Below are 16,525 nucleotides of genomic sequence, written 5' to 3'. Positions count from 1 at the left end.
AAACAGTGAGAAAGTTTATTTTGGGGGGCTCCAAAATCACTGTAGATGGTGACTGCAGCCATGAAATTAAAAGACGCTTGCTCCTTTGAAGAAAAGCTATGACCAACCTAGCAATTTTTAATTTGCTAGTAATTTTTAATATGCTAGACAGCATATTAAAAAGCAGACATTACTTTGCCAACAAAGCTTCATCTAGTCAAGACTATGGTTTTTCCAGTAGTCATGTATGGATGTGAGAGTTGGACTATAAAGAAAGCTGAGCACTGAAGAATTGATGCTTTTGAACTGTGGTGTTAGAGAAGACTCTTGAGAGTCCCTTGGACTACCAGGAGATCCAACCAGTCCATCCTAAAGGAGATCAGTCCTGGGTGTTCATTGAAAGGACTGATGTTGAAGCTGAAACTCCAATACTTCAGCCACCTCATGCGAAGAACTGACTCATTTGAAAAGACCCTGATGCTGGGAAAGATTGAAGGCAGGAGCAGAAGGGGACGACAAAGGATGAGACAGTTGGATGATATCACCATTTCAATGGACATGAGTTTGGGTAGACTCTGGGAGTTGGTGATGGACAGAGAGGCCTGGCATGCTGCGGTTCATGGGGTCCCAAAGAGTCAGACACGACTGAGTGACTGAACTGAACTGAAGTGGGGATCTAGGGCACAGCATCATAACTATAGTGAACAATACTCAAAATTCCCAAGAGACCAAATCTTCAATGCACTCACCACCAATAAGAAATGATGAAGGTGTTAGCTAACACTAAGCTGGTTATCATATTTTTACATAGAAATGTATCAAATCAACTTGTTGTGCACCTAAAATTTATACAGTGTTACATCTCAATATTATATCTACAAAAAAATTTTTTTAAGGATTTGGACCAAATTGAGTCCATGGTAACCGGACATATCTACATCACGCCCCCAACCTGATAGGATGTAACCAAGAAGACAAAGCACCAGTTCTGTGATATTCCTGCCAAAGATGCACAACTGGGATTTAATTGTTAAGAAACAAGAAAGAAACCAAAATTTGGGACATGTTAAAATGTAATTAGTCTGCAGTCTTCAAAAGCAGGTGTCCAGTTCATGCAAATCACGGAAAGACTGAGGAACTGTTCCAGATTAAAGAAGATTGACAAGGCAGGACAACTAAAGGTCACTTGTGACCCTGGACTTGATCATTTTGCTTAAAAAAAAAAAAAACTGGAACAGCTAGTGAAACCTGAATGGAGCTTGAGGATCAGGTGGTAATAATGTACTAATTTCCCGGTTTGGATTGCTGTGTGTTGGACTACAACAGAAGGCCCTTGTTTGTGGAAAATCCACACTAAGCTAGGTGTGTTGGTCAGCCTCTAACTGTAAAACAGTTTAGGAATATAAAGTATTTATACTGTACTTGAAAATTAAGTTTGCAGTTGTTTAAAAATCATCACACAGAGAGTTCCCAAAAAAGTCCAAGCAGTTAAAAATGCACCACGATTTCCTGGCCTGACTCAAAGGTACTGAATGAGAACACTGGAGGTGTGGCCTTGTGATGAGTGTTTGTGAAAACACTGCCAGGTTTGGAAGGCAGCTACTCCTGTGGCTTGGGAAGGGGAAGAACAGCCAGTACATTCATGCAGACCTGTTTCCTCTCCTCCTTCCATCCCATCACTATGCTATGCTATGCTAAGTCACTTCAGTCGTGTCCGACTCTGTGCGAACCCATAGACGGAAGCCCACCAGGCTCCCCCGTCCCTGGGATTCTCCAGGCAAAAAACTGGAGTGGGGCGCCATTTCCCATCACTGGGGCAGCTCAAAAAAACCATTCCACACAAGCTGCTTGGTCAAAATCAGCCTCCATGGATCTCTGAGCTGTCTGTGTTCCACTCCTGACATTAAAACTGGAGACTCTTGTCAGAGTACCATCTCTGACAAGAAAACTAAGAACTTCTTAAAAAGTGCTCATTTCAGTGCACTTCTCAAATCAGCTGTGGGCACTTGGCCTCCTTATGGTATGTCAGGAAGGCAGGTCTTCTGGGAGCCTCAGCCTGGTCCAGGGTCACACTCAGGCATTTCATGGTTCCCTTTGCTTTGACTATTAAGACATGGCCCCAGGTTATAGGAGCATGGTCTGTGGTGGGGGGCTCTACAGGGATCCTCCTATGCCTCCCTCACAATCCACAGGAAACCTGATGGAGCTTGGCCTTGCCCCACACAAGGACTGCTGCCTGTTTTCTTTCCTGCCTGGACCCACTGCTGCTCCAGCTTCCCCTAGACTTCATGCACCCACACAACCCCCAAAAGACACTTCAGGAAGCCCCAAGAAAGCCACCTTCAATAGGATGTACAAAAAATTGTTTCCTACGGCTTCAAAAATTGCAGGCAACTCGGAACATACTAAAAGCCAATGCTTTGTACTCCTCAAATGGGTGAGCTGCGTGCCGTGTGACTTACAGTTCAATAAAGTTGTTTTAAAAATTGCTCCCTGCCTGCTAGTCCAGCCTCCCCCACTGCTGCCACCCCACTCTTGCTGTGGTTGAGCCTGGCTGAACTGCTGCCGTTTTCTGAGCCTCATTCTTCCCATGCCTCCGACTCGCAGACACTCTTTCCTTTCTCTCCCCTACCATGCCCACCTGGCAAATTTCTGCTCACCCTTCGAATCTGCATTTCAGTCCTTCATCCTCTACAAAGCTACCCAACTCCCCAAGCAGAGTGGGTTCCTGTGTCCTTGGAGCTTCCTCAACCCCCTCTCTGCATCTCTCTGTCCTAAGACTTTCTACCCTATTCACCTATCTGACCTACTCACAGTCAGAACCCTGCACTGGCAAGGATAACCTAAGGATCCCAGGGGCCTCAAGGGATCAAGTAGCTACTATGAAGGAGGCAGGCTTCAATGTAAACTCACCTCCTTTATTGTATTGTCCTAATAACAGCCATGAAATTAAAAGACACTTACTCCTTGGAAGAAAAGTTATGACCAACCTAGACAGCATATTGAAAAGCAAAGACATTACTTTGCCAACAAAGGTCCGTCTAGTCAAGGCTATGGTTTTTCCTGTGGTCATGTATGGATGTGAGAGTTGGACTGTGAAGAAGGCTGAGCGCTGAAGAATCGATGCTTTTGAACTGTGGTGTTGGAGAAGACTCTTGAGAGTCCCTTGGACTGCAAGGAGATCCAGCCAGTCCATTCTGAAGGAGATCAGCCCTGGGTGTTCTTTGGAAGGAATGATGCTAAAGCTGAAACTCCAGTACTTTGGCCACCTCATGAGAAGAGTTGACTCATTGGAAAAGACTTGATGCTGGGAGGGATTGGGGGCAGGAGGAGAAGGGGATGACAGAGGATGAGATGGCTGGATGGCATCACTGACTCGATGGACATGAGTCTCAGTGAACTCCGGGAGTTGGTGATGGACAGGGAGGCCTGGCGTGCTGCAGTTCATGGGGTCACAAAGAGTTGGACATGACTGAGCGACTGAACTGAACAAGTTATCTTTTATTAAGCCCTCAACATATGACAGACACTATTCTAAGAACTGTATGCACTGTCTCATTGCTCTAGGGAACTCAGTTTCTCCATCAAAAATCCCAGTGTCCACAGTCTTTCCTACAATTGATCCACTTGAGAGACTTCTCTGATTGTCCAGTAGTTAAGACTTTACTTTCCAATGCAAGGGGTGTGGGTTTGATCGCTGGTCAGAGAGCTTAGATCCCACATGCCTCAAAGCCAGAAAACCAAAACATAAAACAGAAGCAATATTGTAACAGATTCAATAAAGACTTTTTAAATGGTCCACATGAGAAAAAAACTTAAAAAAAAAACAAACTGATCCACCTTAGAGTCCATCTGCAGTGGAGCATAGAATCTCCTTACCCACCTAAGGAAGCGTCTGTAAGAGCCAAGGGAGAAACTGCAGATAATATCAAAAGAGATATTAATTTCACCCACGTATTTCATGACAAAGCCCCATCCATGCCTTAACTATGTATCTACCTTAAAATTATATAAAAGTATAACGTTCAAAAGATGAATAACATACATAGGGAGAAGAAGAGCATCGATACTGACCCTCCAACTGTGAACAACTACAAAACTGGGAGGAAGAAGAAAATGGATTTCAGGCATTGGACCACAGCCGGCTCAGGACTGTGTCCTGACAGAAGAGAAGCAAGTGACGTCAGCTCTGCAACCACCTGGGCTTTGTGTCGGGAGCCCAGGTCTGGTCTGTGGCATGGGGAGTGGTCACTCAAAGACCAGTAGGTTCACTGGGTTGAAGAGACAGGGACTAGAAAGGAGAGAGCTGGGTAGGGGGGACTAACCCACAGAGCTGTGCTTGAGCTCCTGGCTCCCCATCTGCGTGTGCTCATGGAAAGGACCTCCCATTCCAGGTTCCCCACTGGGGCCCTCCACACAACAGAAGATTTAATGGGAGCATCATGTGGGATAAATGCTTTGGAATAAGGTTTGGCATTTTCCACTCTGCATGTCCATGCAATGTACAACCCAGCAATCCCCCTCTTAGGAAGAGGAACAGAAATGTATGTCTGGGAGTGTTTACAGCACTTCATTCGTAATTCTTACAAAGAGGAAATAGCCAAAGTTCTTCAACAGGAGATCTGGAATACTCCAGAGCACTGAATATTCCTATTCAGTGTGATACTCCCCTAGATGTGCTGTGATACTCCCCTAGACGTGCTGGTAACAAAGTTTGATGTAGAAGAGTACATGACTTCATTTATATGAGACTCTAGAAAAGGCAGATCTAATTAAGTGTTGCCTGGGGCCCAGATTGGAGCTGACTGGGAAGAGGTAAGGGACTTTGGGTTGATGGTGGTTGGGTTGATACTTTATGGCATGGTTATATGGGTATATACATTTGTCAAACCTAGCTGAATTCGGTGGATAAAATGGATACATTTTAGGTATGCAATAATGTATTCAATAAAATTGATAACAAACATATAAAATGAACCCACATCAAACTTAACTCCATAATAAAGGAAACAGCAGGCTAATAAAACCATTTCCAAAAGAAAGGATATGAGAGAGAGAAGTGAATGTATTATTCTCTGAAAGAAATAACACAGGAATAAGACTGTAAAATGAATACAAAATAAAGCTGTGAGGCTTGGATTGTAATCTTCTCATTTGCATCTCTATAAGACAGCTCTCACTTGCTTTGCTATCGCTCAAGAATCTTGCATCATTATCAGTTTTCTAAAATATAACACCCACTTACAACTTTATAAAGGCCCCAAATTACACCACCAGACTAGCCCTGCAAAATACTCAGCAGGACACAGTCATCTCCCTGCCTGATTTCTAAGTTCTGGACAATTTTTCCTTACAATTAGAATTCTTGCGATATGTTAAAAAGCATGCTGGGGGAAACCAGCCTTCTATGTGGCTTCTCCGTTTTTACCATTCTCAGATATGAGAAAGGATTCATGAGTACTTACAATTTCCTGCAGCTCAGTCTGTAACTCAGTTGCATATTTTATATGATTTCAATGAGATAAGAAATCGAAAAAAAAAAAAAAGAAATCGAAAGTTTCCTTTTGAAAAAAAAAGATTTCATTTTGCTTTTGACAGGTCAATGTTACCTTTAGGTATATGTACTTTCACTTTAAGAAAATTTTCATGACTGTCATTCAGACTCATTAGACAATTATTTTCATTAACGTTTCCCTAAATATCATTGGATATTGTATATTTATACTAATTTTTTTTAGCTTGGCAGAAGCGAACTGGAAGTAATAATAATTCCATTTTCCCAGCCTCTTCTGAGCATGTTGGGTTGAACGAAGTGCCTCTAAGCTAAACAGGAACAAGTATATTTTAGAGTCATGTGCCAGTTCTTGGTATTACTGCCCTGGAATTAGACCTCCCCTACATCTTATATCCAAATTAATTTTGGGCTTCCCTGATAGCTCAATTGGGAAAGAATCCACCTGCAATGCAGGACCGTGTTTCAATTCCTGGGTTGGGCAGATCTGCTGGAGAAGGGACAGGCTACTCACTCCAGTATTCTTGGGCTTTCCTTGTGTCTCAGCTGCTAAAGAATCTGCCTGTAATGTGGGAGACCTGGGTTCGATTCCTGGGTCGGGAAGATCCCTGGAGAAGGGAAAGGTTACCCACTCCAGTATTCAGCCCTGGAGAATTCCATGGACTAGTCCATGGGGTCACAAACAGTCCGACAGGACTGAGTGACTTTCACTTTCACTTTCCAGAAATTAAGAACATGAATGATTCTAACTACTGGTAACAAATCATTTTGCAAATTAATAGTTTCAGTTATTTTCTTTCAGCAAAATCAAAGCTGTTGTTAGCTGAAAATCACTCAAAATGATTTGACATCTTATATCACAACCTGATTTTTGTTGCAAAAGTGTGGAGAATTGAGAGACACTGCTATAACAATTTTCTCTATCCCCATCTGCATTTATGTGAACAAAGTTCACACTTACATACAGAAGATAAAACTAGAGATATGATTGGTGCATAACCTCTCCCATTCAAGCAACAATAAATATTTGTAGGTTCATAAAATAACTTTAAAATATTTATTTTGATAAGAAATTTCCAATAAAATTTACCTTTATATTAATTTAATAGTTATCAACTTTAACATTTATAAGGTTTTAGTCAATTGTGTACCAATAGTAACTTTAATGATAAATTAATGAAAAAGAAAATATTTGTAATTCTTAGAGCCTATAGGCTTAGGCATATATATAGGTGCCACATATATTTGGCACCTGAACAGGGACAATAATTTCTATTTTTAATTTTTTAAGTTATATATATGTTTGTTATTTTATATATATAAAATAGTGCACAGTGCATTAAAAAGCAGAGATATCACTTTGCCAACAAAGGTCTGTAAAGTCAAAGCTAGGGTTTCTCCATGTACAGATGTGAGAGTTGGACCATAAAGAAGGCTGAGCACTGAAGAATTGATGCTTTCGAACTGTAGTGCTGGAGAAGACTCTTGAGAGCCCCTTGGACAGCAAGGAGATCAAACCAGGCAATTCCAAAGGAAATCAAACCATAATATTCATTGGAAGGACTGATGCTGAAGCTCTAATACTTAGGCCACCTGATGCAAAGAGAAAGCTCTTCGGAAAAGACCCTGATACCAGGAAAGACTAAGGGCAGGAGGAGAAGGGAACAATAGAGAATGAGATGCTTGGATGGCATCACCAACTCAATGGACATGAGTTTGAGCAAACTCCGGGAGATGGTGAAGGACAGGGAAGGCTGCCCGGCTGCAGTCCATGGGGTTGCAAAGAGTCGGACACGACTTAGTGACTGAACGATGAACAAAAATAATAGTGCACAAAAAAACAAGATAAACAATTCTTTTGATCAGAGACAGAAGAAACAAGACTGAGGTTGGATGAAGGGTGGGACTTAAAAACCCAGGAGGGGAACAGGCGTTAACAGTTCACCATGTGCCCTGGGACACAGAACCAGGGCATGGGGTCCAGACTCAGAGTGGGATCTTCCCACTTGTGAATGGGGACTAAGAAAAGGTATCCCAACAAATTAGTAGACCATGTGTCATGAACCCTCCCCCCTCACAACCTTCAAAATGTGCGTGATCATCCCTGTGGGAGGTAGCACAGTGGTATCAGAAGTGTCAACACCATAATTCCCAGAATTCCTGAGCAGGTGGCTTTATACAGCCGAAGGGACTCTGCAGATGTCCTTCAATTAAGAATCTTGTGATGGAGACTAGACAGCGTGGGCCCGATGGAATCACAAGAATCATTATAAAAGGAGCCAGGAGGGTCAGAGTCACAGAAGGTGTGATGATGAAAACAGAGGTCAGAGAGAGGACCCAATATTGTTGGCCTTGAAGATGGAGGAAAGGGCTGTGAGCCAAGGAATGCAGGCGCTTGTAAAAGCAGGAAAAAGCAAGGAATGATTCTCCCTTAGAACCTCCCGGAGAACCGTAGCCCTGTCAACACTCCGATTTCCGGACTTCTGCCCTCCAGAACTTTAAGGAAAAAAACATGTTGTTTAAGCAACCAAGTTTGTGGTAATTTGTTAAACTTAAGAAACTAACATAAGTCCCATTTTACAAATGGGGCACCTGAGGCTCACTGTCAGGTCCCCAGGTAGTGAGCAGAGGGCTGGCCAACTGCAAAGTCCACATCCTCTCCCTGACCTTACCTGGTGCATCTCTGGATCCCAGCACCAGTGCCAGCCTCTGACAGGGAACCAGTGGAGCCACCCCGGACAGAACCCAGAACCTGCTCAGAGACGTGTGGTCACTGGGAAGGCTCAGTCTCCCAGAGCAGGCTGTCTACTGTTGAAGCAGCCCCCTGCCAGGCTGCAAGCGTGGTCACCTCTGCCAGAAGCCAGGCCAGACCACAGCTGTGGTCTCCCAGGGGGTTTGTGCAGGAAGGCTGGAGCACTGGGGCTCAAACACCACATGCATTTCTCTTTGCTGGAGATTCTAACTCAGGCCAAACTCCCAGCCCTGCCATGGCCAGGCTGACGCAGTTTAAAAAAAAAAAAAGCAACAGCTTTTTGCAGGACTTTGCTACATTATCAGATGTTGGACACCAGCCCCTGAGAGCTCTCCTAAGTATTGCTGCTCCTCCCAGCTGAGGTGGGTGATGTCAGTCCTGGGAACAGTGTGTACGGGAAGTGAATTTCCTTTCAGAGGGACCTGTCTGAGCCAGAGCAGTCATGAAAAAGTGGGTCAGCACTTGACTTTTTTTTTTAAGTACACTCATATCTAGAGCTTTGTTTTGGGCACAAAGCCAAGGGAGCCTGGCCTCTGCAGGGCTCCATGGTCCTGCTGGCCTGTCTTCCAGCTGGAGTGAGCATGCACGCTGATCCAGGGCAGCAGGGGTGGGAGCCCCACGCTGTGAACCAACTCAAGGCCAAGATGAGGGCCGACCCTCATCCCCAGTGGAAAAGGAGGTGGGGGAGGGCCTCATTTTCTACTGCTCCCATAACAAATGACCACACGTTTACAGGCTTAAAACAGAACGGATGTATTAGCTCGCAGTTCACAGTAGTTGGAAGTCCAGTAGGTTCCGAGGCAGAATCCACTTTCCTGGCTCATTCGGCTTGTTGGCAGAATCCAGCTCCTCGCGATGGTAGGACTGAGGCCTCGTTTCCTTGCTGGCTGTCGGCCGGGCCCGAGGCTGCTTCCTCCATCAGCAAAGCCAGCAGTGCCTGGCTCAGTCTCCCTCTTGCAAGCTTCTGCCTCTTTTCTGTCCTCCTAATTCTCCGACACTCTCTGCCTTCCTCCTCCTCTTTTAAGGGCTCAGCATGATTACAATGGGCCCATCTGGATAATCCTGGATAATCTCCCCAACCTATGGCCTGTAACTTTATCATGTCTGCAAAGTCCCTTTTGTTGTGTAAAATAGCATATTTGTGGATTCTGGGGGAATTGGGGCATCTTTGGGGAACACTGTCCAGCCCAGCACAGGGATTAATCAGATACCAGCCCTGAGGGGAGGAAGAGATTTGGTGACGAGACGACAGCCACCATCAGGGAGCTGGTCTGGGGCTGTCCCTGTTGACTCCTGACCCTCGCAGCACCCTGTACGTACCCATCATCCTCACGTCCAGGAGGCTGCGCCCTGAGACCCAAAGCAGTGTGTCCAGGGCCCACCCCAGAGCTGGTTAGAGGCAGAGCCCAGGTCTGTCGGGTTTCAAAGACCAGAGATGTCATGTCAGCCTACAGTTAGCAAACAGTAAGGTCAACACGAGTCACCCCAGAATCCTTGGCGAGGCCAGAGCGTAGGATTGGCCAACAACCCACCCCCGTCATGCGGCCTGGTGGCAAGCCCCCACTCAGGCTCTGAAGGTCCCAGGTCATGAGCCAGGACTCTTCAGGTGGGGACGGCAGCAGTTCTGGAGCCCCAACCAGCCTCTAGTGCTGGGCGCTGCCACCTACCTGCTGGGTGACTTTGACTCTCCTGGGACCCCATTTCCTGGTCTGTATGATGGAGTTGACACCACAGCCTGATCGCGCTGTAGGGAGAGCAGAAGAGGGACAGCAGAGCTCAGCGTGCAGGGACGAATGCGCGCGGCGTAGCAGGTACTGTCACTTTCATTTTGCAGAGCTCAGAGTCGGCAAGAGCTGTGTCTGAACCCAGTTTGCCCACTAGCAGCTGCGTACCTTGGGCTCAAGGCTCCACTGAGTCTGAGCTGCCCTGCTGCTTTTGTGAACTCAGGGGGGCAGCATAGGGATAAAATCCCTTAAGGCCTGAGGAGTAGATGCTCCAGCTCAAACTTCTCCCACCTGCTGACAAGGTTGAGTTCATCTCATCACGCGCATGTTGACTAGGGCTCTTAATAAGCAATTCCTGGGGACAAGTTAAGTGCCAGGGCCTGAGCTAGTCTCTGCAAGGAGGCCTAACAAATCAGGCCCAGGCCATGCTCCCAGGAAGGGGGAGAGGGATGCTTAGCTCTATTCCTGGGCCTTAACAGAGCCTCATAGAGGCCAGATGGGCCAACCAAGAAGGCAGTGTTGTCTTCAAGGTGGGTGAAGGTGTGGATGGAAGAGGAGCAGAGGAGACATAGCAGGAGCAAAACAAGGAGAGCACGTTGCTTCCTCCCAGCCCCTGGCAGTGAGACTTGCTCGTGAGGTGGGAGAGGCCCCTGATGGTGCACGGTGTGCTCAGGACTCTGGGGAGGGATCCTCTCTGCTATAAGGAACAGAAGAGCCTACAACTGGCTTTGACAGTCGGGACCTCCACTACATCACATTACAAAAGTTGGGTGTAGGTCAGTATTTCAGGGGCCTCCCATTTTTGTGCTTGGCTTCTGTCTGCATGACCAGTGTCCCTCGTGGTTGCAAGATGGCTGCAGCAACACCAGGCATCACATCCTTATATAGCAAACCCAGAGACAGGAAAAAGGGATTGTTGTCTCAGACCCCCTTTTTTTTAAGAAAAAAAAATTTTTTGAGCTATGATTCACATAAATAAAATGTAGTGGGACTTTCCTGGTGATCAGGTAGTTGGGACACCATACTTCCATTAAAGGGGGCTCAGCCCCTAGTCAGAAACTAAGATCCCACATGCCGTGGAGGACAGCAAATAAAGAAATAAAATGCACCATTTTAAAGTGTGCAGGTCAGTAGCTTTTAGTATATAACCATTTCTGAGTGTGCAGCTCAGAGGCACTGGGTGTATTCAGTGCTGTACAGCCATCGCCCCCATCCAGCTCCCAACTCTTTTCATCTTGCAACCCTGAAACTCCATACTCATTAAACACTAACTTCCCATGCCTCCTACCCTGGCAAACACCATTCTTTTTTTTTTTGCAGGATAATTGCTTTACACTGTTATGTTGGTTTTCACCATACAACAATGTGAATCAATCATTTGCTGTTGTTCAGTCACTAAGTCTTGTCTGACTCTTTGCGACATCATGGACTGCAGTACTCCAGGCTTCCCTGTCCTTCACTATCTCCAGGAGTTTGCTCAAATTCATGTCCGTTGAATCAGTCATAATTATATATATATATATCCCCACCGTCTTGAGGCTGCCCCCAATCCCACCCCTCAAGGTCATCACAGCTGGCAAACACCATTCAGCTTGCCTCTATGATCTTGACAGGCACACTTCTTTGTGTGTGTGTGCTTCTCTTTATTATGCTTTGCAAATGTTGCTTTTTTTTTTTTCTTTTTTTACAGATTGAAGGTCTGTGGCAACCCTGCATAGAACAAGCCTATTGGCACCATTTTTCTAACAGCATTTTATCACTTTGTATCTCTGTGTCCCATTTTGGTAATTCCCCAGATATTTTGAGCTTTTTCATTATTATTATATTCACTATGATTGCAATCAGTGATCTTGGGCGTTACGACCATAACTGTTTTGGGGCACCACGAACTGCTCCCATACAAGACAGCACACTTAGTGAGATATTGAAATGACAACAAAGAATTTAAAATATGACATAGACTTAGTTGATAAATCAATGGCAGAGTTTGAGAGGACTGGCTCCAGTTTTGAAAGAACCTCTGCTATGGGTAAAAGTCTTCAAGGAGCGTTGCCTGCTACAGAGAACTTGTTCGTGAAAGGAAGAGTCAATCAGTGCAGCAAACTTCTATGCTGTCTTGTTGGAAAAAATGGTCACAGGCACCCCAACCTTCAGCCGCCAGTACCATGGTCAGTGAGCTGCACCAGCAAAAAGGATTATGACTTGCTGAAGACTCGGATGATAGTTAGCACTTTTTAGCAATAAAGCATTTCTAAACTGAGACATGTACCCTTTTTGACATAATACTACTATACACTTAATAGGCTTTTACAGCATAAACATAATTTTTATATGCACTGGGAAACCAAAAAATTCATGTGACGCACTTTACCACAATATCTGCTTGACTACAGTGAGTGGAACTGAATTGAACCCTCTGAGGTCTGCCTCGTGAGTCCTCCTTCCGCCTTTAAAGACCCTTGTGATTACATTGGGCACATGGTTAATATCAGATAATCTCCCTATGTTAATATCAGTTGATGAGCAAGCCTGACTTAATCTGCAGTGAGAGTTCCCCTTTGCCACACAGGCTCACGTATTTACAGGTTCCCAGGATCGGGCAGCAGTCTCTCTGGAGGTCATAGTTCAGTCGATCACACCATGTAAGGAACAACTAGTAGACATACAGCAGACACATCCACTTCTATCCAGAGGCACCTCCTGATGCCCAGACAGCCCTGCATCCTCCTGGAGCAGCTGGGCGGCAGCTCTCCAGAGCCTGGGTCTGGGTGAATTTGTGCTCTTATTTTTCCACTCCTGAAATAAATCTACTTCAGTCAATATCTTCAATAGAGATTTAAGAGAGAGCACTAAAAAAAAAGTGTTATTTCCACAGAAAATTCATAGCTAAGCCTGGACCCTGTGTTCTTCTGTCTCGATGTTGAAGGGTTTCTCACTAAAACGCAGGTAGTTCATTTCATAAGATGGGAGGAGATGGTTTCTGAAGGCAGCCTTGGGTGGATCAATTTAGTAACTCAAAGAAGAATGTTCTCAGGCACTGTGGCCCTGGGATTTTTCACATGATTGTTGATTGAAAGAAACAGTTTCAGCTTTAAAAGCTGTTTCTTCCCTGATCTCTACTTCTGTGTGTGTGTGCTCAGATGAGTCCGACTCTTTGCAACCCCATGGACTCTAGCCTGCCAGGTTCCTCTATCCAGGGAATTCTCCAGGCAAGAGTACTGGAATGGTAGCCATTCCCTTCTCCAGGGGATCTTCCCCACCCAGGGACTGAACCCAGGTCTCCTGTATTGCAGGAAGATTCTTTACCATCTGAGCCACCAGGAAGTCCAAAAGGAGCAAGAGAAATACTTTAACATCAAGCAAACATGCAGGATGCTGAATTGGGCAAAGGGCAAGAAGGCAACACATAAAATACATGTGCACGTGGTAAACACTTGGGAGGGAATTTACACAAGTGAAAATCATGGGGCTGGGATAGTGGAGGGATATAGAAAAACTTTTTTAATTTCTAAACTTTCCTCAGTGGAGGTGTGGGCCTTATGGCTGCAGTTCAGAAAAGAGAAGGGGGTGTTCCAGGAGCCAACTTACACAGACTGTAGCTTGTGAGTGAGTCCAAAAAAGACGAAGAAAGAACAAGAAGACTCACCTAGCAGAAGGAACCATCTTCCGAGTCAGGGAGCCCTGAATTTGAATCCTAATCCCACCTGTTCTGTGTCACGTGATTCCAGGCAAGGTGTCCATGCCTTCTCTCACCCCAGGGCTGGTGAGAGAGAGAGGGTCATCTTTCTGGAGGGGACACATCAGCACAGGTAAGAGCTGGGCACCTGGGGGGTAGAGGCTACACAGCTGTCTCTCCACTAGGGACGTGTGAATCTCATTTTACAGGTGAGGACACAGGAGGCAACAGGGTTCAGGAACACGCCCAGGGATGTGGTGGGGCACGGCCAGCTGCAGGGTCGGCGAGTGGGTCCCACATGGCGGTCGAGGGACGTCACCATTTCACAGAAGGGCCCTGGAGTAGGGCTTGGCAACCTCACCGCTAGAGCACGACTGCTTGGTTTGCTTTATGATACTGTTTTTGTTTAGTCACTCAGTCGTGTCTGATTCTTTTTCGATCCTATGGACTGTAGCCCACCAGGTTCCTCTGTCCATGGGATTTCCCAGGCAAGAACATTGGAGTGGGTCGCCACTTCCTTCTCTAGGGGGATCTTCCCAACCCAGGGATTGAACCTGAGCCTCCTACATTAGCAGGTGGACTTTTTACCACTGAGCCACCTGGGAAGCTATAACAAGAGTTGACACTCGTTACTGGAGGTAGTTTTTTAAGTCACTGAATTAGCAAATCCTGGGCTGTTGCTCCTCAGGACCTCACAAGGCGACAAGGCTCCTGCGAACCCCTTGTCCCATTTTCACCACCATACACAACTTTGTCTCATGTGTGTTTTAATTTAAAGACATATTCTTTTTTTTTCATTTACTGAACATATTTCATTTGTCTTTTAAAGACATTTTCAAAGCCATGATGCAAAATTACTAGAAGTTTCTATTACATGACTATAAATGTGCTAATTTTTATTATTTTTTTAAATTGAAGTAGAGTTGGTTTACAATGTTGTGCTAATTACTGCTGTGCAGCGAAGCGATTCAGTCATATATATATATACATTTTTACTATTCTTTTCTACTGTGGTTTATCATAGGATGTTGAATATAGTTCTCTGTGATATATAGCAGTAAAGAATTTTAATATGTCCAGTTAATTCTATCGGGGGAGTTTGTAATTTTCCTCGGTTCCGTCGCAATAAAAATTTGAAGCGACGGACAGACCAGCATTACAGCCCTCAGACAGACCAGTGTTACGGCCCTCGGACAGACCAGTATTACAGCTCCATTTAGAAAGTAAAGGAAAATACATCCTCGAGGCATGAGGGCATGTCGACCCAAAAGAGAGAAGAGAAAAGAGGTCCCCGGCCCAATTTTGGCTCCTCTTTTTATGTTTTTCCTCCCCTGGGCCTGCCCTATGCAAACTGGGCTGGCCAGGAGAGCTGTTTGCTTTACCTGAGGTCCTCACTCGGGTCCTTGGACCCTCCTTTGTTCTATTTTCACGGGCTTTTCCCTTCCTTGTCTTTTAGCCACCGCCATTCTGGACTCCTTTTTACTATTCTAACTACCTAACAATTCAATAATATTGAACTCACGCAGAAATTTGGGGGTAATCATGGAAAAATTTTTCCCCAAAGCTTTTTCGGCCCCAAGTTTCCAGCCAACCTGGTTATGATCACAGTGTGTATGATGTCAGAGCCTTGCTCTTGTTTAACAAAAGCATTTCCCATGCTATTGCCAGTTATGGGTACACCTCATTTCCAAAGACTTTACATGAAGTTTTTATTTCTGACATTAACAATTCCATTTTCTCCCCCATACCCCACCTAAAAACAAATTCAGCCAGATTAATGGGAAGAGGTAGTGGAGGGCATGACAGTACTTGAAGCTGTCAAGGCTACACCACAGTGTGCTTAACCCAATACCTATCACTGGACAGCTGAACTGTCCCACTCTCACTGTCATAAACCATACGGTTATGAACATCTTTGTGCACAGTGATCCTTCAAAATTTCAGCTGATTTCCTTAGAGACATTTTCAGGGGCAGAGTTCTTGGATCAAAGGCCTTTGGAGGCCTCAGATACAAACACAAGAGAGCCATTCAGTAAGTCGGAGCAGTTGAACCCCCGAGGTGTGTCTGAAAGCCTTTCTACAGAAGCCTTGCTCATTAAGGAACCACTGCTTCATCTCATCATCCTTATTAATGAAACCCTCTGAAAATCACCCTGAGAGCCTCTGATCAGCAGGACCTCCCACAGGGTGACCACACTGAGCCGACACGATTCTAGGCTGAAGAGAGTTCTGTGCCGTCTCGTGGCGTTCACATCCCCTGTGTTGGGGCTCAGGCCTCCTTCAGACCCCAAGGGAAGATGGGTACCTGATGACACAGGTGCCTGAGATGCTGACATGGCCCTCCCAACCCTTAGGGGGCCACGGTGCCGCCTCTGCCCCCGGCTGACTTTTCCTGAGTGTGCTCACCGTGTTAGCTGGACTTCCCTGCGTGTTTGCTTGTTGCTTGAAACTAAGGCACAGGAGTCCCAAGAGAGATATTCTTACCAAAAAAAAACCAATATATAGTTATGTGTACATATATGTGTATGTGTGTGTATATACATATATATGGACATATATTGTATACATATTATATATATTATATATATGGATATATATTGTAACAATATACACAATATATATATATTGTTGTATATATATATAGTTACAATATATACATTATATATATATAGTTACAATATATACTATATATGTATATATATAGTTACAATATATACTATATATGTATATATATTGTTACAATATATACTATATATTATACAATATATATATATTATATATATTGTTACAATGTATACAATATATATATATGTATATATATATTGTTCAAAAGACTTCTTTAAAAAGGAAAAAAAGCAAGGATTACCCTAAAGGCTTAAGCA

At 44.7% G+C, this 16,525-nt stretch overlaps 2 long non-coding RNA genes across 2 annotated transcripts; one reads left to right on the top strand and one right to left on the bottom strand.

Annotated features, from left to right (window-relative positions):
- Nucleotides 1-8,497: 8,497 nt before the first annotated feature.
- LOC129626549 (uncharacterized) lies at nucleotides 8,498-10,272 on the bottom strand. Its single transcript, XR_008702007.1, has 3 exons — nucleotides 10,136-10,272; nucleotides 9,911-9,987; nucleotides 8,498-9,655 (listed from the first exon to the last, which is right to left on the bottom strand). It is a non-coding gene; the product is annotated as an uncharacterized LOC129626549 (long non-coding RNA).
- Nucleotides 10,273-10,345: 73 nt separating this feature from the next.
- LOC129626546 (uncharacterized) lies at nucleotides 10,346-12,227 on the top strand. The gene is made up of 2 exons (XR_008701995.1): nucleotides 10,346-10,743; nucleotides 11,658-12,227. It is a non-coding gene; the product is annotated as an uncharacterized LOC129626546 (long non-coding RNA).
- Nucleotides 12,228-16,525: the final 4,298 nt, after the last annotated feature.

The sequence above is a fragment of the Bubalus kerabau genome, chromosome 14 (genome assembly GCF_029407905.1).
Source record: "Bubalus kerabau isolate K-KA32 ecotype Philippines breed swamp buffalo chromosome 14, PCC_UOA_SB_1v2, whole genome shotgun sequence".
NCBI classification, from domain to species: Eukaryota; Metazoa; Chordata; class Mammalia; order Artiodactyla; family Bovidae; genus Bubalus; species Bubalus kerabau.
Note: the sequence above shows the minus strand (reverse complement) of the source record. Positions and strands in the feature narration are given on the sequence as shown.